Genomic DNA, 27,100 nt, shown 5'->3' with positions numbered 1-27,100 from the left:
ACGGAATGATAATAGGCGTCCTTAAGCGAGCCGGAATAGCGTATTTAGTTAATAACGGAATACCACCACCGGAGAAAATGAATCGTCGATTCCGATCCGGCCGTTCATTCCGGCAGTTTGCGCGAGAGGGATCGCGAGACCGCAAATCCAGCCGACTCGCCGCTTTTCACCCATCACGCTTTTCCAGCTCATCCTTAAAATAGCGCGACGTCATCGTCGACATTACATGAGGACATTGCGTAAGGTTCTAACAAGTGCAAAGTCGATAGAAACGCCGCTCAACGGCGATATTCCAACGAGCGCCGCGTTGCTCGCAATTTGTAAACCGCCGCGGTATGCAAAATTACGTCGGGGACGCTCGAACTCGTCTAATTTGCCCGATACGACGCGATAAACTTATCGCGAAATCTACCGTAACGTTTTGCTATTTATGGTAAAACGGGAGACCGATAAGTCGGCGCAGCCAAGATAAGCTTTTCCAAGGCGAGCTTTACCAAGGCTCGCGGAGGAAAAATTTATGTCTTCCTTTCCTTTTCTCTTCCTATCAGCTCGCTCGCTCGCTTGCGCCGCGAGTTTTATCGCATACGCGCAGACGTCGCTCGCGGCGCTAATTGTCGGCGAATTATGTGACGGTAATAATCATGCGCGGGTCCGATAGAAGCACCGAAGTTTAATCATTACGAGCGTGCTTCCGTGGCCGGAGGATGCGCGCGCGCGGCTCCGATCAATTATCGCGAATTCAATTATGTCGAAAAAGCAGCCGGTTATCCGCTCCCGCGTTCGTGCAGCGTAATTACGCGGTCGCATGCGTGCGCGCGCGCGCGCACGTCGTTTTTGCGCGATATCTCGCATCGGCTGCGCCGCACAAAGTGCACTTTATGTAACCTCGCGTTACGGGCGTCTCGAATTTCAGGCTCTCGTGGAGTCGCGTCTAAAGTTACTCGAGTTTAACAAGGCGTTGGCGAGCGCGCGCAACGAATTTCGATATTTTGTAAAGCGGAAAAAGGAAGAAGTCGAGTCTCACTCCCGTACGAAGGCCGCTCCGGCCGCTCCTGCAAATGATATTCGCGGTTATCGATATTTCATGCGCGACACTCGAGATGTCTAATGATTATTATATTTGTTCAAGTACACATTGTACAATTGTCTGCGTAATCTGTGTATATGTAATAGTTATCACATTTCTCCATCCACGTTGTCGGTTTTGCACCTCCCTCCCCTCCGATGATTGTGATTGCGGGCTGTCAATTAGCGTTAAAAATTGACGAATATCAAGGGATGACGTCTGCCCTCTGAATTAGTCGGAGGGGGTGATTTCGTAATCATTAAATGCGTCTGTGTGAAATGTAAAATCCCACCCATCACAGTTCTGTTCAATATCAAACATATGCACTCGATACTCCGATATTAACAATATAAGGACGAATGATATTTAATATCTATCAGCGTGCCGACAGCCGAGCTCGGAGAGAAGTCGCGCACGCGCACGCGAATATTAGCGTCATTTTCTCGTGGACGTGACAAGGATATCATCGGTACTTTATACACCGGCGCTCGGTGCCGATGTCAAAGTACCGACATTCGATCTCCCGATACAGTAATCGCACGTACATGACGCGTACAGTCGAATGAGTGCGGCCGCCACCGCCGCCCGCAAGGCAGCGCCAATAATTACGATGTGACGCGTATGACACCGTGTATAATTAGACGAAGCGCGCCGATGCCGTCGGTAAATACTGACGCTGTTACGAAAGCGGTATGCACACGCACGCGCGCATGTAGGCGCGCGCACACAGTCGCGATTCGTGTCGCGGCGTGATATATACCAATGCAAATTGCAAATTTCTTATACGCTGCACGTGCGAACGTTTAACGCGCTCGTAACCGGCCGGGCTCTGGGAAGAGTCGCGCGCGCGCGTTGTATCCCCGCGATGCAAACTCTCGTCCCGTGATTTACGCGCCGCTTCGCGCAGAGACGAGCTAATTTGTCGCTGATCTCTTCCCGCGCGCGGGAATCGATCTCTCTCCTCTCAGTTCGCTGAAAATTATGAAATTACCTTTTACGCAAACGCCGGGCCTTGTCGCGGCCCGGTTAACCGCCGTCGGTTCGTGTGACGGGCGATGTGTAACGAGCGAAAATGTTTCCTCGACGTTCTCTCCTTCTCTCTCTCTCTCTCTCTCTTTCGACGTCGAAACAGCGCACTGCGAGACAAAAATGCTAATTTTACCGCGCGATGTCGACGGGGCGGCGACGCGACAGCGCGCGGTCGTAAACTTTCTCGCCCGTCATTCCTCTCAGCACATTACTGCTCGGGTCTGCTACATCCATAAAGAGAAGAGAATCATTCGAAAATGTCGAGATATCTCGCGGATTTGCATCGAGAATCGCCCCGTGTTCTCGCGCTGTTTCACAGTCGACGCACAGACGAGAGATTTTGGTCGCACGTCGAGACTCGTGCCAATTCCCTCGAGCTTGGAGAATCCTGCACTGGAAGGGAGGGGGGAGGGGGGCATTTCAGTCTGACGCGATCAATTAACGCCATTTTCTCGGTGTTGGATTATCCTTCCTAGCGAAGAGGATTCGTATTACGATTGTTTGGTGATAATCGGTTATCTCGATATTCTCTAGCAGCTTTTAAATTTTAATCTGAGTTTCAATAAACGATGTGACGATTGTATACATCTCGATTGTGTACACAACGATCGTATAACTTGCTTAATTGCAGATATAGAATATCTGTGATAAGCAAATATTAAATAATCTGATAAAACTCTGACGAACAGATATACAGTTATAACGAATAAGTAAAGCGACACATTTTGCCGCGGCGCAATTGCTTTATTATTTATATTTCTCATCGGAAACGCATATGTAAAATATTTGTCTGCATAAATACATCTGAAAATACATCGCTGCCTTCGTCCCGGCGTCCACTTCACCAGCTCGCGACGCTGCTGACACTCGTGTCGATCCGATCTCATCAGAAAAGAAACACCGCGGTGTCGTCGAAAGCGCGACGAAACGGTATTTCCAAGATGACGTGATAATGCGTGAAATTTGCAATCGATAGAACGGGGGAAAGCACGCGTCGCGCTCCAAACGCGATACCAAAACAAGAATGGGCAAGAAATGTAAACATAGCCTCCCCTCCCCAGCCTCCTCGCTTTTCGCCCGTCAATTGCGTATTATTCGTTATTGAAAGCCGAACGACCGCTACGGTGAAAAACAGTTCTTCGTAAACCCTCGAGAGGATCGAACGTGTCCTCGCGCGCTTTTCCGAGTGTCGCTTTTACGAGCGACAGCGCGCCAGGGGGCGCGCGCGTCGCCGGTGTCAGTCACTTATCGTTCCGATCGACCGACTTGAAGTATTTCACGGCGGGCCTTGAAACGCGCGTAGATATCTCGGCATTTGCTTAACGCGCGTATCATCTCGATCGAATCGTACTTTCGCGAGTGTCAGTGTTGCTGCTGGTGCTGTCAGGACGACGATGAGGACGACGACTCGAGACGGAGGACGCAGACGGCCGGGACGCGGGCAGCGGTCATATCGTGTATTTCGAGGTACGAGAAATCACTTATTGCGCGAGGAGCTGTCCGTTTTTAACGGATCTTCGGCGAGCTTAACAAAGTCAAAGAGAGAACAAAGAGACAGCCGAGTCTCGAAATTTAGGCCGGCATTCATGACCCGTCATCGTTTGACAAGTAATTATAGCTTCATGAATCTCCGATTAGTTAACCTATTCTTAGGTTACGTTATTCGCCGCGAGGGAAACATTCGGAGAGCGAGCCGTGAATACGATTCTGCGATTATGTTCTCAATAAAAGGTCCGAAATCACAGTTATGATTATTGATTTTGGAGACCATCGTAAATCTCGGGCACAAGAGTAGTACACAATTTTCGTATATAATTCACTGTACTCTCCGTCTCTCTTTCTCTCTCTCTCTCCCTCTCTCTCCCTCTTTGATAATTTGACTTGGGTAGATTAATAGACTCAGAGAGCGGCAATAAGTAACTATCCGCAACTTTCAAAGTAGGACAATGACTTGTATAGCGTTAAATCTCTCTCGAGATTCCCCCCCGCCGTCCCTCCAAGCTCGCCGGAGTTTCCGGGGGTTAATTCGCGCGAGCAAGATTTCCACCCGGGTGAACGGAACAAAGAAACGGAACACGCAGGTCGAACGATCTCGTCGAAATGGAGGAGTTTGCACCGTAAAACAGAAAAGGCACGCGGGAGGAAGGGTTGGAGAAAATCGCAGCCGGGTTTTTCATGCGGCGGCCCGTAGTGCGAGTGTAAGGGTCACTTTGGTCACGATGCGCATCGGCCGAGGGAAAGGGGTTTTAATACCGACGTCGGCCACCGGCAGCGTACGGCGTGCACGAAGAGAGAGAGAGAGAGAGGGAGGGGGAGAGAGAGAAAGAGAGAGAAGCGCACCACGAAACACAACGTTATACAGCAGGGCGATGCAATTTGCCCGACGCGACGTACCCCTCTCTCCTTCTATCTATCTTGCTCGCTCTTTTTCTCCGTTGCATACTTCTCGTTCCCCTCTTTTTTCCCCCTTCTTCTCCCCCCTCCCCCCTCTCTCTCTTTCCATTCTCCCCTTCGCCGCCTCTATTTATTCCCCACGAAGGCGGCGGCTCACGCCGTCGACCGCATCTCTCTCTCTCTCTCTCTCTCTCGCGCCTCCACCTGTAAAAATTTCATTCACCTCGCATACACACAGGCCGTTATATCGACGCTCGCTTATTACATTTTTCCGTGGCAGGCGTCCTCCTTTTTCCCCCCCTCTCTCTCTCTCTCTCTCCCTATTTTTTTTTTTCTTTTCGGGACCGGCGAGATCACGCGACCGCTCTTGCATTAATAAGGTAATACAGCTTGTCGGGGTAACGCGATCTCGCGCGAGTACATTCGCTCGCGATCGATCGCGCTTACGGCTTACCTTTTTAACGTCGAAGCGCCGGCTATTACGCCGATTTGATTAGCTAACGCTCTCTTTCTCTGCCTCTGTCCCTCCCTCTCCGTTTCGTGCGCACGCGCGTTCGTGATTTTCTACTCTCCCCTCGTGGCCGTGATTGCAGGCTGTAAGCGGACGTTAAAAATTAACGAACGTCAAGGAGAGTGGGGCGGAGAGAGAAATACTCCAATGGGTCGAAAGATCATTGCGAGATCGTTGAGTAACGATCTCGTTCTCGTAGATCATACATAATCAGCATGAGAATGTTGTCAAAGATATACTTGAATGGCGTATCCTCCGGTCGTGTGCATTTTGCGCGCAAATAGCGGGGATTGAATCTCGGATGTTAAGGTCGACTGCGGAATTAGCCGTGAGTATTTTACGAGCTTACAAAGTAATTTATCGCGGGAGCAGAGCTTATCGCGCGAGGTTTTTCTTCGGCGGATGAAAAGGAATCTCGCGCTCGCGATAAACCGCGAATCTCCCGGCTCTCTCTCTCTCTCTCTCTCTCTCTCTCTCTCCCTCTCTCCCTCCCTCTCTCTCTCTCTCTCTTTCTCGGCCGCCCGCTCGCTCGTTCCGGGAAGTTTCCTCTCGTTACGCGTTCGCCGATAACGAGGAAACAATTACCGAGAGCCGCGCTCCGTCTTAATTAACGCGCCCGATACATACATTATTGTAATCGGCAATTGATTAAATGCGCGACTCGAAGCGTTCGATCACGAAACGAGCGTGGCCGGGTCTGACGCGGCGATAACCCCTTGGCCGATAAAAGAGGGTGTCTTCCCCCTGCTTTCGACACCGCTGAATTATTATTGCAGTTTCTATTAGCGACCCGCCCCGTGTGGCGATTCCATCGGCAGTCGTTGGTTCGCTCGTTTCCTTCTCGCGCGGGCGAGATTACGCACGGGGCTTGGTATCGCAGCTAAAATTCGTCCAAGTTTTAGCGGAGAATAAACTTCTTGGCAATTCCCTCAGCCTTGCCGGCTCGCAATTTTTCATTCCTCCTTCGCTCCGATTCCGGCGGATTCCTGCAAATGCCGGAGAAATTCGGCGGCAAATACCATATGTTATTCCCATCGCGAGTAAATACGAAGATGATCGATTCTCGTGGACGAAATCGAGATCGTCATCGTCGTTGTCGTCGCGACGTGGAAAATGCGCATCAGCGCGCATACCGATAGCGATTGCATCTCGCTCGTCTTACGTAACGCGCCGCGAGCCAATCAATGTCGCGACGAAAGAAAGCAGATGGTCGTCGCGCGCGCGGGAGAGAAGGAGAGAGAGAGAGAGAGAGAGAGAGAGAGAAACGGAAAGAGGACGGCTAATACTCGATATTCGACGCGCTCGAATAAATACGCCCCCGCGCCGCGGAATTAAACGCGAAAAAAATCGCGGCCGTCGCCCGCTCTCGCTGCTCTTGAAATGGAAATGCAAGCCAATATAGAGGGAGGGAGCCGATCTATACTTAGCGTTCACCCCTGTCTCGGACAAATCTACAAGTGGGGTCGCGATCGTTATATATTTTGATCTCCATCGAGATTACGCCGAGTGTCGCATCCTCCCTCCCGCTCGGATCCTCCTCCTCTGCTATCTCTCCCCCCCCCTCAGTCGTCCTTCCAACTACGGGCTCGGATATTTGCACACCCCGTGATTGCATTTCGAAACGGAGAGTATACTTAACCCTAGAATGTGCTAACATTGTCCTCCCACGGTTATTTGTAATTACACGTCTCCGAGTAGTCGTGTGTCTGAGGAAAATGACGAGGAGTAAATTACTCGGACGCGCGGAGACGCGTCCAAGCAATTTCCCCCGTCGCGCGGCTTAATAAATGTCACAGACGGCTCGTGACTCTGAAGAAATGACGAGAGAAAAAAGACGGAGAAGGAGATTGGGAAATTTGACGCGGGGGCGGGAGGCCAGGCATACCGTCGGGAATTGAAGAAGCCTGCGCGATTAGCTGCTTCGTAGGATTAAATCCGTCGTCCCACGTGGCCCGAGTGGTTCCTTCCTTAATTATCGACCGAATAAAATGGGATAAGTATACTCGAGTGGAGCGCGCGCGTCTACGGCATCCCATTGTGCCGCCGTGCCGTTCCTTTGTTTGGCCCGCGATAAATTCTTGTATCTCGCCAAGAGGAAAATTCGTCGACGACGACCCTAACGCACACCCCTCCGACCTCGGTCGGAAAAGAGAAGGAGACGATGGGGGGGGAGGAGGAATGTCGCGTCGGTGGTCACAGACTCCGCGAGGCAGCGAGGCGCGCGAGAGGCGAACGCTTTCTTTAATTCAATTTGAAAAGCTTCCTGGAGCGCGTCCAAAAGACATCGCGTATTCATGCCGGCGGAATGGCACTCGTAACTCATAACGGTACAGTCGCGATTTCCGGACGTGCGTGCGTGCGTGCTCATTGCGTTCGTAAAGGTTTGGCACACCGCGCACGACACCGATACGATACGTTTTTACGAACGACACGGCAAACGAGGAAGAAAGAGAGAGAGAGAGAGAGAGGGGGGGAGAGAGAAAGACCGCGTATTATCCCGTACGCGCATACATGCTGCCGCAGGGAGATCGGGCATTAATATTAATCCGACGATGGAGAGCGGCTTCGCATGTTATAATACGTTAACGTCGAACGCGAACGGGAATGAGAACGGTGCGGCGAAGCGGTTGTGTGTACCCCGTGGGATGGGGTGGGGGAGCGAGAGAGAGAGAGAGAGGGGGGGAGCGATCGCAGGGAGAATTATTACTCTTATTTTTATATTACTGTTATTATCCGAGAATGAGAGAAGATGGCACAGACGCGACGCGAATATATTGTGAATGCGCGCGGCCGATACGCTTTCAGGAATTTTCGCGACGGAAACGTTCGTTCGCGCGTCTGCTATCCGCTGTTGATGCACAATGGAGTGAGATGTTTTATTCTGGGATTTTTCTTCCCTTTTTTCTTGTTTTCCTTTCCCTTTTTTATTTTCGTCGATGTGTATTTTTACAACATTCGCGTTGAGCGCTTTAACATCTCCGCGACGGAGAGAGAGCGAGAGCGGTGAAATAGGGAAAGGGGGACAGAGAGAGAGAGGGAGAGAGAGAGAGAGAGAGAGAGAGAGAGAGAGAGAGAGAGAGAGAGAGAGAGAGAGAGAGAGAGAGAGAGAGAGAGAGAGAGAGAAAGAGTGAGCAGGCGGAGGGAGGGGAAGAGAGAGGAAAATAGGAGACACCAAAAAGTACAAAGAGACCTGCGCTACGTGTGGCGTAGGCGCAGATTAATGGTCACCCGGGGTATCGGATCGCGCACACTGTGACGGATATCTTTTTACATTTTTTATTATTATTCTTCATTCTCCGTACATTTTATTTTTATACCTCACGCCAACACGCAGGCACACAGTCGCACTCACACTCGCAGCCTGGTCGCCGCGATCGATGCGACCAGAGGGAACTCGTGCGTACACGACGATATTATTTCGAAAACGAATCTCGCCGCTCTCTGGCGGCTGCCGAAATTAAACCACGTATCCACTCGCTGGTGATAAGAATGTGACAACCCATTTCCGATAATACACTATGGAATATTCAAGTTTCCGAGTTTCTTACACGGTAAAGCACATACACATATGTGTGTGTGTGTGTGTATATGTATTACAACCGCACGGTACTTGCGACTCGAAGCATTCATGCCTCAGCGAAGAACAGAGCGTCGCTTCGCGGTCTTTACGAAGCAGCAAACGTTGCGGTTCGTAATTTTGCGACCGATCTCAGAATCGAGAACTTATTTTACAGCGTGTAGCGCGCTGCATCATTGCGTTTGTTGTATGCTCGCAAATTGATAGCCCGAAAATTGTGGGGAAACTGGCTAGCCAGGATATTCACTTGGGAACCGCCGCGCCGTCGTTGTCACGTCCTCTCGAGCCCGACGTTCTCGTACTTTCGTGGCCGGCTGTACCGCGGACGGGAGAGAACCACGGAAGGGAATCAGGCGTGGAACGAATTGTCCCGCGCTGCGGGATACGCGGGCGTCCCGCGCGGTCGACGGGACGCGGCGGACGCGCGACGCGACGCGGTCGTCCGCGTCCTGCAGGATCGGGCTGGTCGCGCGGTCGAGTTCACCGTGTCCTGGCCGCGCGGCGGACGCGAGACAAGCGAGCGCGAGCGAGGACTCGTCGGCCAATATTTTCCCCGGGCCGTCGGGAACGCCGGGTCTACGGGCGAGCGCAAAATGGCCGCCGGCAGGAGCGATCGACCGTGCGTGAGCGCGAGCGAGCGAGGAAACCTCGTTTCTCCCTTTCTCTCCGCTGCTCTCGCTCGCGCTCTCTTTCTCTTTCTCCCTTGCTCCTTCCTGCGTCCTCTCGCTCACTCGCTCGCTCGTTCGCTCGCTCCCCCTCACATTGACACGAACGTGTACACGTGCGCTCGCACTCGTACGCACACGAAATTTTCCCTCTTCCTCCCCCTCCCGCCCCTCTATGCGTTATAACGCAGCCGTATGCGGGCATATCGATTTTGTAACATCGATAACAGGATTGTATTTCGCTGTTAATTAGCTTGCCTGTTAACGCATTTAGATCCATGGCATCAATTTTTATTATGTATCTTGAGGCTCGGTTCGTGCATGCGTGTGTATGTGCGCATGTGTGTGTGTGTGTGTGTGTGTGTGAGGGAGAGAAGGAGGGAAGATGGGATAAACAAGCCACGTATCGTTCGCTCTTTCTCTCTCCTTCTGCTTTCATCCTTTTTCCCTTTAACCCACGCTTGGTCCCGCTCGCGCTAAAGCACCGTATCGCCCGCGCTTTTTCAGTCCTTTCTCGATCCTCCTGCTCCTCTTCGTCCTCCTCCCTCCAGCTCCCCCCCGTCTTTCTCGACGCTGTACTGTCTTTTTCTCTTACGCGCCAACGATCGCGTTTCCCTTCCCTCCGACTCGACTCGCCGGTCCTCCTCGTCCAAGTCCCTTCGACTCGTTTCGCCCTCCGCAACGCGCCGCTCTCGCGTTCGTTTGCTCTTCTCTCATCTCTTTTCTCCTCTCCTCGCTATAACATCGCTCTCTCCGTTTCTTTCCCCGCGACAACATCGCTCTCCATTCCTCACCCTTATGCGCAGCATAACATCGTTCTCTATTCTCTATCCGTGCATCCACCAACGTCGCTCTCTTCGTTCCTCCCGCCGCGCTCGGCAATGTCGCTCTCTCCGTCCCTCCTTAGCCTCGAGGCTGAGGATGCAATCGCGTGTCCTTATCGCGCGCACGTTACGAGAGAGCGACTGACGCCTGCCCGCGTCTGCTGTCCTCTCGTCGTCGGCGCGACGATATCGCACCGTCCTCGCCGCTCTCGCAGTCGACGAAACGCCCCAGCTTTGTCGAGTGCGACGAAGAAGAGCGCTCTCTCTCTCTCTCTCTCTGCCCTCCTCCTCTCTTTCTTTCTCTCTATCTGCTCATCTACCTATCCACCTCTACTCACCCAGCTATCATTGTCGCGCTCTCTCCAACGCAGCGGAGCGCAATCGCGCGCTCCTCGTCGCACTCACGTCGATCGCGCGAACTCTTTCGCCGCGCTTCTTTCTCGCTCCGACGGTTCGTCGCTCCTCGTCGGATCGAGCGTATCAAGCGGCTCTCTCTGCGGCGCGTCTCTGTCTCTCCCCGTGAGGAGTGCCTTAGGTTGTCGCGCTCCCACCCGTTGCAAACACGTATACATCACCGCCGGACTCTCTCGCGCCGCGATACGACCCTCCTCTTTCATCTCGCTGTGATCTCTCGGCCCCCCTTCGTCCCTTACGCTCATCTCATTCGCTTTCGCTCCGACTAACGAGCAGCGCGGTGCGTCGCACTCGCGCTCCCATCGGCCGCGCATATGCTGTCGACTCTCTCGCTCCTCATCCTCGTCCTCTCCTCATCTTCATCCGCCGCGACGACTGTGTCATCGTTTCTCTCGCTCGCTATCGACACTGCTTCTCGCTCCCCCCCTCTCTCTCTCTCTCTCTCTCTCTCTCTCTCTGTGCGTGTGTGTGTGTCCCTCTCTTGTCACGGCGGTGCTGCATGGGAAATGGAAATGCGGAGATGGAAAAGCACAATTACAGACGCGACAGCGACGACGACGACTACTCGACGACCGCGGGCGGTAGTTTGCCTCACGCACGCACACATCCATGTACGCACGCACGCACGCACGCACGCGCGCGCGCGCACGCATGCACCGGCGGTGAACCGATACAAATATAGGCGTCGGCGATGCCGGCGACACACGCGCGTCGTTGCGGCTTGCGCTACGGCCCGCGACGACCGCGTGCACACTAATTGTGCGGCGTACCCGACTGAGTTGCATTGTCTCGTATTATGCATACGCGATATTGCCGGCGATCCGCGTACGAGCAGCCGGAGGCGCACACGCCGAGCCGTATACGCGCCCAATATCCCGCGATTCGATATCCGCGCGCGCGCTCCCCTGTGTGCTCCATATCGATTCGCCGCGACCGACAGCGCAGACCGGGAAAAGCGCAGTCGGCGTGTTCGCCGAACGATCTCGATGCCTGTTTGAGGACTCGTCCCCGAGGGTGATTTCGGCGAGCGTCGACGCTCGCGCGCGGCGGCCGGGGATAGTCGTCGGGATAGTTTCTCCCGCGCTCGAACGTGATGTCAAAGTTCTCGGGCATTGCCTCGACTGAAATCGGAGGTATCTATCAGCCCTTGGCGGCGGCAGGGAGGAGAGGGGAGGCGGATCTCGCTCGGGCTTCGGCGAGAGATTTGCTCGCGAAGCGGAGACATTGCGCGTGGGCTAACAATGATCGGCGACTGCCCGCGTTTTGTCGTTGTGTGTGTTATCTCGGTTAGGGTAAGCTCGGGATAGAGATGGTTTTTTTAATTGCAAATAACTCATCTGTATTAATGCAATAAATGGCCAGCAACATATTAACACATTCAGTAGAGGATAACGCTCAAGGTACAGAAGAATTTTTGTGCAAAAAATTCATGGAACGCCAATGTAATAATAACGAAATATTAAAAATATAATTCTGTGAGGGAGATGGATGGTCAGGTGCCCGGGTTTAGATGGTCGTACGTGAAGGGATAGTTGAGCATGCCTATAATAATGTTTGTCTTTATTTCTTTAATATTTTACATCTTTTTGTTAATTATTAACCTTTTTGTTAATCCTCTTATTAATTATTAATAAAATATTAAAACAATATAATCTACAGATAGGTTAGTAAAACGCAAAGAAAATGCAGAAGCATGAGCTCCCTCCTCACTCGAGACGACGCGACGTGCGAAGTTTGACGTTTAATGTTAGGTACCAGGGAAAAGTGACAGTCGAATAGATATATATGTATCTAGAAAATGTCGATCCGATGTCCATTGCTTGCTGTTTCTCGCTAAGTAGATTGCCCATCTGACTCTGAAAAAAATTGACCATCTATCCGCGTTTGGAGAGTTCGCGTAAAAATGCGTGAAATGTAGTCTCGGTGAATGAAATTCGACGTTAAATATGCAAATACGATGTTTTGTTTTTAGCCGTGCAAGCCCAGGTCTAATGTTGTAACTCAAAATAAACCGTATTCGCTAGGTATTGTTTCGAAACGTGCGAAACATTTTGGAAGTTACTGGAAACACAAAACATCTATTTACTCGCAATAACAATGTTTTTGCGCATCAGGAAAAGACACTTACTCGTGGTACATCCAACTCACAACTGACCGATCGGTGCCTAGCATGTATTAACAAAATTATAGCAATTGACCATCTATCTCCTACGCCCATCTATCCCGGATCGGGATAGATTCCTATCGCAGCGAATCGTGTTGTTTCTCGAGTTTGCGAGACAATGAGAAACGCGTTTGTCTCTCTTTGTTTCGCGAAGAAGTGACTCGACTTCTTGGCCGCGTTTCTATCGCGTGCGCGTGCATCGCTATCGACACGTCGGCTCCACTATCCGTCATTCGACTTTCATCACGAGCATCGTTACCTCAGCCAAGTTCCACCGCGGGAACAATGAATTCTTAGGTGTAACAGACTAGTAGCACCTCCGCCGAGGCAGTTGCTTCCCAACAACAGCGAAGGGGGAAATCCTTCATCTGGACAAATACGCGTGACCACGAGAGCCTGTCTCCCGTCTCCGTTATTTCGGGAGCGTGAAAATCATCCTGGCCGCGCTGTAACATGAAAATTCAACGAGTCCAGTCATTAATCTTACGCAGACTCGGTCGTTGCGACCGAAGACGCGGCTAGAAAACTGTCCGTGCGTCACGGCTGCGGTCTCGCCGAGGCGGCGAACTTGGCTGTCGACCTGAGAACGGCCACCGTCTTTCTCCGTGCAATCCGCGATCCCGCAAGCTGGTCGTCGGGCCTTTGATCGCTCGCGGATGAGAATCGTATAGTCGCGCGCGGGCGCGCGCGTGTGTGTGTGTGTGTGTGTGGGGCTGTGTGTGGGTCTGTTGACTTTCCACGACGCACGTTTCCCAAGGCCCGTCTCCGCGGCCAACTTCGCTCTAATCGACGCCGATAAGAGCGATTGCACGCTTGTGCAAGCGAGTCGCGGCATTATCCGCGGCTCGTAAAGCCGATTAACGACTCGCTCGCGTCGGATGTGTCTTAATTCCTCGGGTGTCGCGCGCGCGCGCCGTAAAGTATCCCGCGTGACGGGAGCAGCGAGATTATCGGGCGCAGCCAGCGCTCTCGCTCGCTCACTCGCACGCACGCGCACATAGGCCAAGTATGCAAAGCGCCTATATCGGATAACACGTGCGCATATATTATAGCGTGTACAAAGTGTACACACGGCGACTGCCGTCGTCGTCATCGTCGTCGTCGTCGTCGTCGCTTAAACAGCAAAGTTCACGTATCGATGCTGCGGCGGTGACGGCGCGACGGAAACGCGGAAACGCTTTTTTTCCACCCATCCTCCGCCCTCTTCTCTTCGCGTCCCGAGCGCCGGCTGGTCAAGGTACGATAATTGATTCCGCCGGGCGTTATAAAATTTACAGCTCATTTTCGGTTCGTCGGACCGAATTAGGAGGGTTACCCCGCGATATTCGACTAACGCTCACCGCGATGCTCTCACTCGTCTGTTCCGCGTTGCGTTGTTAAATCGATATGTGTCATTGACGCGATTGTGTGCGACAGCCTAATCGCGGATTTGCGTGTGTGGATGGAGGGGAGGGGGGAGTATGATGCTACCTGCGACGCGGGTGCACGTTGGCGAGACGAGAAGAATGCGTGCGCGCGACAGAGAGAATTGAGAAATTATTATACGGTGTGATAAGCGATATGACGCGGATATAATTTACGATATGTATTTTTGAGATAATCAGAGAGCGTATTTGGAAAATTCGCGCGCCCCGAATATCCGCGTGTGCAAGTGTGTGCGCGCGCGCACAGCGGCTAATATGAAATAATGTGGAAATTCTACAATAATATCATAGAGTGAAAATTGGACACACACACACACACACACACACACACACACACACACACACACATACATACATACAGCGATATTTAAACGCGTCGACCGCGCACTGTCGGACTTTTGTAAATGAACACTCTCGCGCCGGCGGTGAGCTATTATCGCGCATTCGACCGTCCATTCTTCCGTTCATACGTCGCCGCGCGTATCCATGCGTGACAAAGAGATTAATTGATTTTCGTTTGCGAGCGGCTGAAAGCCCGTTACACAGTTGACCCGGGCGAAATTGCTCGGGGAGGATCCCTAGACGTTCGACAAAATAGATGGATCGCGTTTTGCGAATCGAACCCCGTCCTCCTCCCTCCCCTCCTCTACCGAGTCCTCAGCGGTAATAATACCAGACGGCTCTTCGTCCCGCTCGTTTAATTTACTCTCGCGACTTTCGCACGCGCGAACCTGCGAGCAAATTTGTTAAACGCGTCCGTCTCGTCGGGACGAGCCAAACTTTGCGTTGAAGATAAAAAGAACGAAAATTCAGAAGCGTTCTCGTGTTGGAGCGTGCTTTACATCGCCTTAGCTAAAGGTTAGGATACGATCCGTAAAGATCAGAGATTTTCGTGACTAATGGAGAGGGTTTTTAGTCGCGGTGAAATCTACTACTGTCGCGCGTTCCGTGCGCGTTTACGGCGCTTATCGACGCGGTACAAAGGGGTTTGATCGATTCCCTGTGTAAAAAAGTTTAAAAGCCCGTCGCAGTCGACCTGCCCGAAATAATTGCTCGCAAAATTTGAACGTTGATTAAAGGGCCAAGGCCGCGCCGTATTTGGGGATCTCGTTTCGGAATGCTCGTTTCGTGGCAGCTTAGTACAGCGCGAGCGGCGACGTGCATTTGCGGTACTTTTCGCGCATTCGAAGAAAGGGGAAGGAAGGGCGAGAGAGAGAAAGAGAGAGAGAGAGAGAGAGAGATTTTTACAAAAGAATAAGTAAATAAAAGAGTCATAGCCGTTATAAAAGAGACGCAGCCCGTTATTTAATATTGACCATCAAAATCGTATCGCGCGCGTTTCGCGGCATAAACAGAGCAATTACGCAATCGTCACGTCGTCGTCGTCGTCTTAATCCCACGACGAGAAAACATCTCGTCACTGTGTGCATGACACACGGTTATTATCCGCGACGGCGAGTCGCGTAACAAAAGTCCGCTCCTCGCTCGCGTACCTCCGCGGCAGCGACAGCGAGCGAGCACGAGAGAGAGAGAGAGAGAGAGAGAGAGAGAGAGAGCGAGAGAGAGAGAGAGAGAGAGAGAGAGAGCGAGCGAGAGAGACAGAGAGAGAGAGCGAAAGAGAGAGCGGCACAGAAGAAAAAGGAGAGAAAGAAACATACATCATTATGTAGTCTCAGCGTGTCGGAGAGTCGGAGCGATACTTTCGTCCGAAGCGTTCGGCGCCGAATAAACTACACTGCCGATATCCTGAATTTAAGCAACTTCACGTCCGCACACCCGCACGTCACGATCGAACCGTATGGCTCACAGCGCGACGACGAGCTGCGTGCTCACGCCAGCAGGCTGAGCGAGCGAGAGAGAGAGAGAGAGAGAGAGGGGGGGAGAGGGAGAGAGAGTAGGCAGCAGCGGCAGCAACAGCAGCTCGTCGTATTATTGTTCGCCCGCGGGCCGATAGACCGCTGGCACTCGGCAGTCAAGTCAGGCAGTCACCTGCCTATTAGGGAGCTGGGGAGATTCCTGAGTGCCTTGTAGTACGCGCTCCTTACTACGTCGCTCGTCCGTTTTCTCTCTCTCTCTCTCTCTCTCGCTCGCTCGCTCGCTCGCTCGCTCGCTCCTCTGGTTTCTCTCTCGCTATCGCTGCAGCGTCCGCCGGGAATACCACACCACCGACATCGTCGTCGCGTCGCGCTACGTGTTTCACACGCCATACGGCTTTGTAGCCTCGGTACGAGCTGTCGCGTGCACTTTACGCCCAGCTCGTACGTACGCGTACATTCGCCCTCTCGAGTGCGCGCATACGTATGTGTGCATGTACGCACCGTGCGTGAGTGTGCGCCGCGCGCACGCATTCAAACGCGCGCATGCACTCGCGAGCTCGCTCACAGAGGCAGAGAGGCAGGCAGGCAGGCAGGCAGGCAGGCAGGCAGGCAAGCTTGCTTGAACACGCGAGAGTTCGCCGGCCGAGCTCGTAAAGTTCCGCTGAGCGCGAGCGGGAGGAGGCGTCGCTGTCAAAGGCGCGCGCGCGGGCTTTATTTACGAGCGAGGAACTCGCCGCATCTCCGCGGCGAGTGCGTCCCGCGAGCGCGGCCGGCGCTAAATCCGCGCGCGTTTTCGCCGCTCTTGACAGGTCGTCGAGAGCTCCGGCTGTCCGTTTCTCGCGAGGCGACTGTCGCTTCGCTCGATTTCGAGTCCGGTCTTCTTCACGCGGTGATGTGTTCCGTGTATCTGTATCTCGAAGAAGGGAGAGAAAGAGAGAGAGAGAGAGAGAGAGAGAGAGGCGGCGGAGTGTTTAGCATAGCCACTTGAGTCATCCGAGTGATAATCCGCTCGGCGACGAGCGACGCGACGAGCGCATCGAACGAACGAATGAGCGCCGCGCGGATTAAGATTTTATGCATGCAAATTAGATTATAAGTAGATTCATGGTTTTCGAATGGGGTTATTAAACATTCATGGTCATTATCCTACATTGTGGAGGCGCGCGCTTGTCATAGTTTCTTTTGCTTCTTTTTCATTTCCTTTCTGGTGTTGCGTATCGCGCGCTGCCACGAGCCAGGCGGGAGCGGCGGCGTAGATTTGCTCGCGTCTCTCGAATAGTTGGCGCGTCGCCAGTGAGGCAAGACGCGTTTACCGCAGAAATATACGCGTACCTGCTCTCTCTCTCTCTCTCTCTCTCTCTCTCTCTCTCTCTCTCTCCCTCTCTCTCCTTTTCTCTTGCGCGCTCACGCCCGCAGTTATTTGTCGTCTCGGATACCGACTCGCAAAATGCTGAACGCCCGAGCTATGATGTGCCCCGCCGATTTATTGTTATTACCGCGAGGAGCAGAACGCGCGGCGGCTTCGAAAAAAGTATTACCGCGATAATATATTCTTGCGTGTATAATTAATTGCCTGACTAATTGTAATTGATGCATTAATGTAATTGATTGTACAATTAGATAAGCAAGTAGGAAATATGTATGGAAAGTATCTCTCCGTCGGATGGTTACACGGATGGTGTATGTATTTGCACAAGTGAAGTGTTTTATGTTCGAGACCAGCACGAGCTTTTGAGCATCCGAGCGAGCGGCGCGATTCGCGATTTCTCAGTCAGTCGCAAATATGCTCGCGCCTTCTTCATCTCGCGCCAAGCGAGAAGGTCTCGGAGCTTGTTTCGCGGAGGGCCTCGAATCGCGCGGGTCTTTCAGATCGTCCTCGAGCAGGAGGACAAAGTCACCTTGCGGCGCGTCCTTGCGGTTAATCTCGCGCTCGCTCGCATCGATTACAGTTCGCCATCTTTTTCGATTATCTTTACGTCATGCGCGAAAGCAACTGCCGTTCGGCGACGTTGGAATTAGGTGCATGCGTACACGCACGCATATACATATGTGTATATACACGTACACGCACGCACACATGGCCGTAAAATATAATCAGCAGCGTCGCTTACGATCTCGTACACGGCGATGGTACGAGCGCACTCTCACACGCACGTGCGCGACGTGCGTAGTAACGGTGGTGGTCGTCGCAATTATAAATAATGTTTTGTCGATTCTCGCGCTTATTTTGCTCGCCGGACGACCTCAATTAACATAAACGCAATCCGCCTCGAGATCTATAATGAGTTTGCCGTTTGACGTCCGTTCGCTCTATTAATATCTGTCATTAATATCCACGCGTGTTGTCCGACCGACTTACCCGTAACTCGACCGCGCGAACGGATCCGATTGATTTCATTAATAACGTCGCCCGACTCGAATTCGCGCGCCCTGCTTTTTACGCGGAAGCCGTAATCCCGACGCGTTGTCGCGTTGTCACGTTGGACGTGTCGAGCGACTCGAGCGCGCGTGCTCCGCGAGCTCTCGGAGCGACGTCGCCGATTATCGACGATTATCTACGATTACTCGCGGATATCGTTTCGCGACATTAAGCTCCCTTGCGTCACGACACATATCACATCGCTCTTTATTACCGGCGCTCATGCGGTGCGCGCGCGACACAGGATCGAAAGTACTCGATACTCGGAGGGAGGTTCCGCGGCGACGCCGGCTGGCGGAGAGAAACGAGGCACGAGGGGCGAAAAGAAGAGAGAGAGAGAGAGAGAGAGAAAGAGAAAGAGGCAGGCAGACACGGAGGGAAGGAACGGGTGGACGAGTATTCTCTCGTAAAAGAATTTACATTCTATAGCGAGTAATTGTGAGCGGAGACGTCGCTCGCGCGCGCGCACGCGCGTGCGCGAATACGCGGCGAAATTGAAATAATAAAAATTGCGGCGTTTATACGCGACGCAATACCGAGGATTTATCGCGACGTTAAAGCGGCATCGATTTTTCCGCACGACGCCGCCGTCGTCAGTCTCGCAACGCGCGAGTGAGAGGGAGAAAGGTTGGACGGGGAAGGGTGGAAGGAAGGAGAGAGGGAGGGGGAGAGGGGGAGAGAGAGAGAGAGAGAGGAAGTTTTTCGATGGCGTGCGCTTTAACGAGCATGTTTTCGCCCATATACCCGTCGTGAAACGTTACAGCCCGGGTTTTATGGCAAAGCAACACGGTGGTTTTCAAAATGGCCGGGTTCACTCGTGTCACCGGCTGTGCGGATGGGCCCTCGGCTGATCGATAACGCGTGTGACAGTGTCGCGACGCCGTTCTCCCTACTTCCTCCTCCTCCTCCTCCTCCTCTCTCTCTCTCTCTCTCTCTCTCTCTCTCTCTTTCTCTCTCTCCCTCTTTCCCTCCCTCATCCGCTCACCCACCCGTACTCTCTTTTCCCGATCCCTCCGCGGGGATTAGGGTAAATGGATTCGAAATTAGAGCGACGCGAGCGCGCGATGTCGCGTTTTACCGCGCGATTAATTCGATCGCGCGGTCGCCTGCGCGAGCGAACGAACGACGAATCGATTCCTCGCGATCTCATCCTCGCTGGAATTAATTAATCGGTCACCTCCCCCCTCTTTCTCCCCCCTCCCCCCCCCTCTCTCTCTCTCTCTCTCTCTCTCTCTCTCTCTCTCTCTCTCGACCCCCAACCTCTCCCGCGAGGTGGAAACTTTCCTCTCTGGAGCTTTTCGAATTCTCGTCACGCCTGGCTGGAACCGCGGCATTCGCGGCAGGAATGTCGAGAGCCACTTGATATCAGCAACGGCGATAACTCCGCTATCGACGCAAGTATCGCGCGTGTATCATTTCTATGAAGAACAGCGATTTAATCGAGCGACAAAGTGTAGCACGCGCTAAGTAGTCGCAGCGCGAATTACATGACGAAAGTACCGCTCGAGTGTATAATATATACGGCTCGTGTGTATAAAACTTTGAGGCGCGCGCCGCCGCCGCCGCGGTGTTTTTCCTCGCGATAGGAACGCCGCTCGCTGTCGCGGTGTCTTTCTACGCGCTGGGATGTTAATGTGGAAAATAATTCCGCGCGCATCGAGTCGGTGACGCGTCGATATACCGTGTGATACAGGCGAAGCCTGAGCGGCGCGTTGAGCGAGCGAGCCGAAATAATATTTAGCGCTGGAATCAGCCGCGGCAAATATTTGTGCGACAGTTTTGTGAGCTTAAATACGATTCATTAGGAGCGTTTGTATAGCATGAGATGGTAATAGCAGCTGCTCAAATATCAGAACGATAAGGGGCCTACAATTATCAATGCACACAGAGCCCACGCGCGCGAGCGCTGGCGTGAGCTTAAAGCGAAATCATTGGAGTCGATACTCTTTCGTCGCGGTGCGCAAATTATGAATCGCTCGTGCAGCCAGCTCGCGATTATCCGCTGAAATTCCCTGCTGTCATCCATCTGTGGATGCGTGTGTGTGTGTGTGTGTTTGCGTCTCTGCGACAAGAAGGAGAGGGGCTACGCTACGCTTTTCCTTTATCTTGTATCAAGCGGGCATTAACCATATGTGTTCAGCTTTGAACAGAAATCGTGGGAGAGATAATAGCGTTATCTCGGAAGTGTTGTCGTTACACGCCGGCGATAAAAAGAAAATTGCATTGAAGAAGGAGTCCGCTCGTCGGGGACGCTGCTCGAGAAGATTTATTCGAATGAACAAAAGAGAAGCGAAGACTGAGAGGAAGAGAACGAGAGAGAGAGAGAGAGAGAGAGAGAGAGAGAGAGAGAGAGAGAGAGAAGGAGGGGAGAGCGCTTTCTTTCCTTTCTCGCTCGGGTTCTTGGGATTAACGAATGTATAGAAAATGCAAAGTGGCCTTTCCTCGCTTCTCTTTGTAGTGTTAAATTCGAGAGACAACGAGCGATATGAATCTCCCCGTGCGCTCTTTCTCTCTCCTCCCTCCCTCCCCCCCCCACAGTCTTTTTCTCGCAGCTTCATACTTTAAATTGCAAAAAGTTAAGTCGGTCGCGCGAGTGTCGCGCGCTAACGAAGGGCGTCCGGTGCATCCAAAGTCACGGTTAATTGAGTTGAAACGTTCGAGCGCGCGCGCGCGCTCGCTTATAACGCGTTAATTGCGCGAGAGTCGGCCGCGCTTCACTCTCTTCACCCATTCGACCGGGAATATAAAAGCCGATTGTGACTCGGGATTTCTCCACCGGTGAGGAGCGTTATCGAGCGTAATCCTCCATAACAGCCAAGAATATTTGACGTTTTTTTCTCTCTCTCTCTATCTCTCCCCCCCCTCTCTCTCTCTCTCTCTCTCTCTCTCTCTCTCTCTCTCTCTCTCTCTTTCGCCACCACTGCGCCCGCGCGCGGCCGCCTAGCCGAGCGAGCGAGCGATCGCGCCTAATCGATACCGGTTGATGGTTAGACGAGCGAGAGCGGATCGTGATCCCGAGGCGCTCGTTAAGCAATAAGCTGAGAAAACATAATTAAAGGGCGCTTAGAGGAGCGAGCCTGATTTTTCCCGTGTAGCCCGACACCGTCGGGCCGATCGATTATCGAAACCAGCCAAGTACTCGGGGCTTGCCAACATTGCGTCGAGGCTGACCCGATGAGATATAATCGGTTTTTAGAGGGGCTGAGAGCGGGAAGAGAGAGGAAGGGAGGGAGGGAGGGAGCGGGTGAACGCCGGCCTTCTGTAAACGACCTATAACCGAAATGATTCGTCCGCTCGTCGAGCGATGTGTGTGTGCATAATACATCGAATGTATATGTACAATATAATCATCTGGCGTTTTCCTCTTTAGATCGCGGGAAATCACGGCTTAGGATTTCTATCGTGCAGACACACATTTCTCTCTCCGTCTCGTTCGGAATTACCTGTCGCCGGTTCGACTCCCTCGGAACCGTGGAATTTTTATCGTACAGGTGTACCTCTCCTCCGTGTCTCGTCTTCCTTCTCGTTTGAAATTATTAGCCAGTTCGGCTATCGTCGGCTTTCATCGCGGTAATTTTGATGTTTCAATCATCGAGCCCGCGATTGGTTACTCTCGACTCTCGATCGAGCGGTGTAAGTATCGAATAGGCGGCGATATTTTCTCGAGGAAAACAAATTCCACGAACATCGCGTTCTGGAAACGTTCTTCTTTTTTTTTTCCTCTTTTTTTCTTCTCTCGATCTTTCAGCATCGTCTCGGGGTCGTTTTCGTGGTGTACGCTCGTCGGACTCCGACAGAACATAGGATAGGCGCAACGGCGGTGTACGCATTATCGTGCGCGCCACACGCGATAATCACAGTAATCCAGTCGAGTTATGCCACGGCACGAAACGCGCGGCGCGAGTCACTTTAGAATTGATTCGGGGAGAGGGGAGGGGATGGAGACAGGCTTTTGCGTGACGCTGTACCTTTCGTCGATCACCATCGAGGCGAGCATCGTCTTTGTGGCTCCGAGGGTCTCGGCCATTATTTCGAACCCCTGTCATGCAGGGTACTTTACTCGAAACAAAACACCTAAATATGTCCCGTAAGTTTGAAGACACGAAAGAGGATCTCGAAATCTCCCAGTGGTTTCGGAAGATAAAGATACCGTGAGACGGAGAGCGAGAGAGAGAGATAGATAGATAGATAGAGACGCCTTTGTCTCTCCGGAATTCACAGCGGAATTCCGCTTATGGTAGAAACCCGTCGAAACGATCGTCGAGCGGAATCGAATTTTGGAATCGATTTCAGACGAGTCGAGGCGTTCCGAGAAATTGATCGGCAATAATTCGACCGTCTCTCGTCGGACAATGTCTCTCCCCGCTGTTTTCTCTTTGTCGTACACGTTTTTTTTTTTTCTCCACCATCGCGACCTGCATCGTGCGAACCGGCTCTCTCGCGCCGCTTGTCGGCGAAGTGATGAGGAAAGAGTCGCGTATCACACGCCGCACGCGTAGATCGCCGTGAAACATCGCGCCGTCTAAGCGCACATTTAGAGCGGAGACAAGCGTGCGGTCATCGATCGACGGCGGCACCCTTTTAACCGTTCTTTTCACCAAGCCGACGTAAATGCGACAAATCGTCCGTCAAACGAGATTAAATGCCGTCGTGTGGACGATCGCGTAAGCGGCCCCAGCCTCGAATGCGAAAGCCGAGAGTGCGATTCAGTGGCGTAGCTGGAATTGCCGTGCCCGGACTAACGGCGGAAGCCCGTTTCCATTATCTTTATCGACGAGCAAGTATCGCTCGAAACGAATGTGTATGTGTGTGCGCGTTTATTCTCGACCGGTAATGTGCTGCCGTCGATGGTTCGTCGTTGCGCCGATCGCCGTAAAGAGCTATTTCCCAACGCTGAAAAGTGCGGATAATAACATTGCGATAGTGTTTTTCTATTACCGATATATATTTGTAGAATTATTCGTAAGATCTTCCGATAGGATTATTATTGGGATAAGCGCGCTGTTGAAATTTTGGGAAATCAGTGATTGGAACCATTCGCGGAATGAATTCGCGAAACTTTTGTATGGAAGGAGAAGTGGTAGAGTTGTGACACTATTTTCCGCGGCAGTATGACGCGCGATTTTTGTCACCTTTTCGCCGATGAGAGAGACCGACAGGGACAAGAGAATGGCAGGGAGGAACGTTTTCGAATCCCTATTTTGTGTGTCAAACCGCCGTTTCGCAGAGCGGTAGCTACGATCCTGCCGCGATTCCGTCGTGTGTCGGCTGACGAAACCAGGCAAAGGATTCACGGTTTCACGGCCGGCTATTCGTTGTCGTCGACCGTTGTAAACGAGCTTTCGAAAGCCCTTCTGGAAAGAGAGCGAGAGAGAGAGAGAGAGAGAGAGAGAGAGAGAGAGAGAGAGAGAGAGAGAGAGAGAGAGAGAGAGAGAGAGAGAGAGGAAGAGGGAGAGAGCGGACCCTCTTCCGATCACGAAGATCCATCGTCCGCGACCGATGAAGCTGCCGTCGATTGTCACGAGCGGACGATTATTATCCTCGACACACTGTGTGTATATGTGTGTGTGTGTGTGCGTGCGTGCGTGCGTGCGTGCGTGCGCAAGTGTGCACCGGGTCCGCCGCAGCGATCAATTTCACGGGAATCGACGTTTGTCCGCCGTCACAACTCGCCCCGATTTATGACCCCCGCTGCTTCTCACTCCTATCCCGATTCTTTTTATTTCAATTTTCGAGATGCATCCGCGCGCTTACCGCCCGCGAACCGCGAAAATATTCTCTCGAAATATTTTACCAAGTCGAAACGAGGTAATTGCCATCGGGTGGGAATCGATTTGAAGATTGATTTTCGTTTTCTCTGTTTCCGTTCATCTCTCCAATCCCTCCCTCTCCCCCCCTCTCTCTCTCTCTCTCTCTCTCTTGCTCGCTCGCTCGCACGCTCGCTTCGTTTCGTTTCGTTTCCTTTCCTTTATTTTTCCCCTTCATGCTTTCTTTCTCCTATTTTTTCGTTTTTTTTTTTCACGGACTGTCGATTCAGTTTGATCAAGAGGAGAGAAAGCTATTTTGAGTTTCCAATAAAATCGACGGACGGGAAATTCGGAGCGCGGCGCCGTCATTCTCCCGGAGAAATAGCCGCGATCCGTCGAGAGAATCGTCGCCGTCTTTTATACTTTCGAAATTCGAACGTGACACAAAATCCAACGGACGTTTGAAGGATTGGATCGCGTCTCCAGGACTCTTGCGATACATCAGATCGACCCGACATTGCATTCTCGTCTCATCCTCTCGCGGTGAAACGAAACAGCCGGGAATGTATCATCAGTTCACTCTTCGGTAATGCAGTCGTCGTCGATGATGACATAGTCTGGCAGGTCGCGCAAGTTGTTGGCGGTGCTTTCCATCACGTAGGAAAAATCACTGAGAGCTTATGGTGAAAAGTTGACTCGACGTCGTACACAAAGGTCAAGCTCCGTCGACGCGGCGCGTTATAAACACCTCCGGCGAAACACTGCAAAAAAGGGAGCCGGAGGCATGCCTCCTGCGGCTACGTGTGTACGTGCATGTGTGTGTATGCGTGCGTGCGTGCGTGCGTGCGTGCGTGCGTGCGTGCGTGCGTGCGTGCGTGCGCGTGTGGCGAGGCGATAGAGCGTGTCGTCGTAGAGAGGAGCAGTCGGTCGTACCGCAGCGAGTCGTCGTCGTAGGCAGGAGAGACGAGCAGAAGTTGGGCGAGTTCGGGAACTGGCGTGCGCGAGGGGGAATCGTCGCGGCATGAATAATGTATCGCGAATATTGTAGCCGGTCTCGGGGACAGCTGCTGTCAGTGGCCAATTACAGGCGGCGTATAAAACAAACAAATCGGCCGTCGAGTGATTGCGCATAAATTAAGAGCGCGCATTCGACCTAGCCGAGCTTTCCTCTCTCTCTCTCTCTCTCTCTCTCTCTCTCTCTCTCTCTCTCTCTCTCTCTCTCTCTCTCTCTCTCTCTCTCCCTCTCTCTCTCTTTCTCTCTTTAGAAATTGCTACGACGAGCGCACTCGTCACTCGCCGCGGCGCTACTCCGCGCTTCCCCGAGGTGGAAGAATCACCGGGCGAATTGCACCACACGCGGCACGGGAAACGCGACCGGGCTAGATGTCGCTTAAATCGAGAGACGTCGGTCAGGTTCAATTAAGTCGATTGGCAAGAGCGATTAATTAGCGCGAATTGCCAGTCGGATGATTTATGCGACTCGCGTGGAAGCGCTCGCGCGTGCGCGGTTTATGCGAGCGATTCTTATGACCTGTTTGTTTGTCGGGCGAGATTCTGTCAAGTTTTTCTTTCGTTCACACACACAAAATTGCATTTCGCGTGCGCGATGAAATAAATATTAAGCGCGCGTGCGGCGTGCGCTTTGAATATAACTCGGTGTGCGTGTATGTGTGTGTGTGTGTTTGTGAAGATTCACGAGTCTACGAACTTCTCGCAGTACGATGTCGCTGTCTGATTTTCCGCGGAGCGAAACCGCCGAGAATTCCGCCGCTCGCGAGAGCGAATGTTTAAATGAAGCTCTGGAGAGGATTCTTAATTCGTACGAGTGAATGTTTCATTCGATTCAAGCGAATTTGTTCCGCCAACGGCGCGGTGCGTCGGGCTCGCTCTTCAATTTCGGCCGGAAATATTCACCGGACGATTCAGGGGAATTCACTGTGCACGAGCGAAAAGTCACGCTCGCAAATTTCAACGACTCCGGCTGTCGCTTTACTCTTTCCCTCGCTCGAGCGGCTTTCTAGAGAGAGTACGTTCCAATTAAAAATCTCCAAGTTGGCGAGGGCGATTGAAGAATCTCGATTCTCAGGGCGCGCATTTACGAGTCGAAAAGCCGAGAAAGAGAGAGAAAAAGAGCTCGACAGATGGGGTTGTTTGTGTTTGTGTGTGTGTGTGTGTGTGTGTGTGTGTATGTCGGCGGGAACCTCCTCGCGAGCATGGAAATAAATTCAGAGTACATGACACGCACAAAGGCGCCTCGTTTTCGTTCGCGTCGCGTCGGCGCGGGGAAAAAGACGTTCCGTCGGCGCGAATAAATGTCGCCGGAGTAACGAGAATCCAATAATGTCGCTTCTGTTAAACGTCAACGTTGCGTAATTACTTGCGCGGGCTCGTCGCGGCACGCGAAAATCAATCGTTCTAGCCGCGCGCGCGCGTACGCGAGAATTCATTGAATCGCCCAAGTGCGACGATCGTTAACCCCCGCGCCTTATCCGTGCTGTCGATACACTTGGCCGAGTCTCTCCCACCCTCTACCCTCTCTCACTCTTTCGCTTTTCTTCCCCTATTCGGGGCGCATTTAAGCGACGAGCAATCCATATTTGCGAATTCCTATACATACCGATGAGCCTTCTCCACGCGACCGTCGCGCGCGATGATAAACGCGAATCCGAACTGATATCGATTATTTGTTTAGTCTGAATTCCCTTCTCAATTTGTAAAACCGCGCACCCGCGGTGATATCTCGCGTGGAAATTTCTCAGGATTTTCCGAAATGCGATGCAGATGCAGAGATTTCGAGCAGAACCGACTGCCAAGTTTGTTGCGAAATTGGTTCTCCGACTATGACTCCCGAATGGGAGTGCAATTCTTGCGTCAACGCGAGATTTCGATTTACGAATTTAACAGCAGAATCAGAGGGAACAGGAGCTCCGTCACACGGACGGGTCCTTCTTTCTGCAGAAGGAGAGGAACATCGCAAAATCTTCATTTTCTTGCTTTTTGAAACACGAACAGTTTTTTCGCGACCGTATCCGAGACACTTTGCGATTCT

At 52.4% G+C, this 27,100-nt stretch overlaps 1 protein-coding gene across 3 annotated transcripts in view; it reads left to right on the top strand.

Annotated features, from left to right (window-relative positions):
• Positions 1 to 27,100, top strand: part of LOC105187074 (zinc finger protein 608) — a 207,018-nt gene that overhangs the window by 14,840 nt on the left and 165,078 nt on the right. The gene's annotated exons all lie outside the window — the stretch shown is intronic.

This window comes from Harpegnathos saltator, unplaced genomic scaffold, assembly GCF_003227715.2.
Source record: "Harpegnathos saltator strain DR-91 unplaced genomic scaffold, Hsal_v8.6 scaffold148, whole genome shotgun sequence".
Taxonomy (NCBI): Eukaryota; Metazoa; Arthropoda; class Insecta; order Hymenoptera; family Formicidae; genus Harpegnathos; species Harpegnathos saltator.
This window is presented reverse-complemented; position numbering and strand designations above follow the sequence as displayed.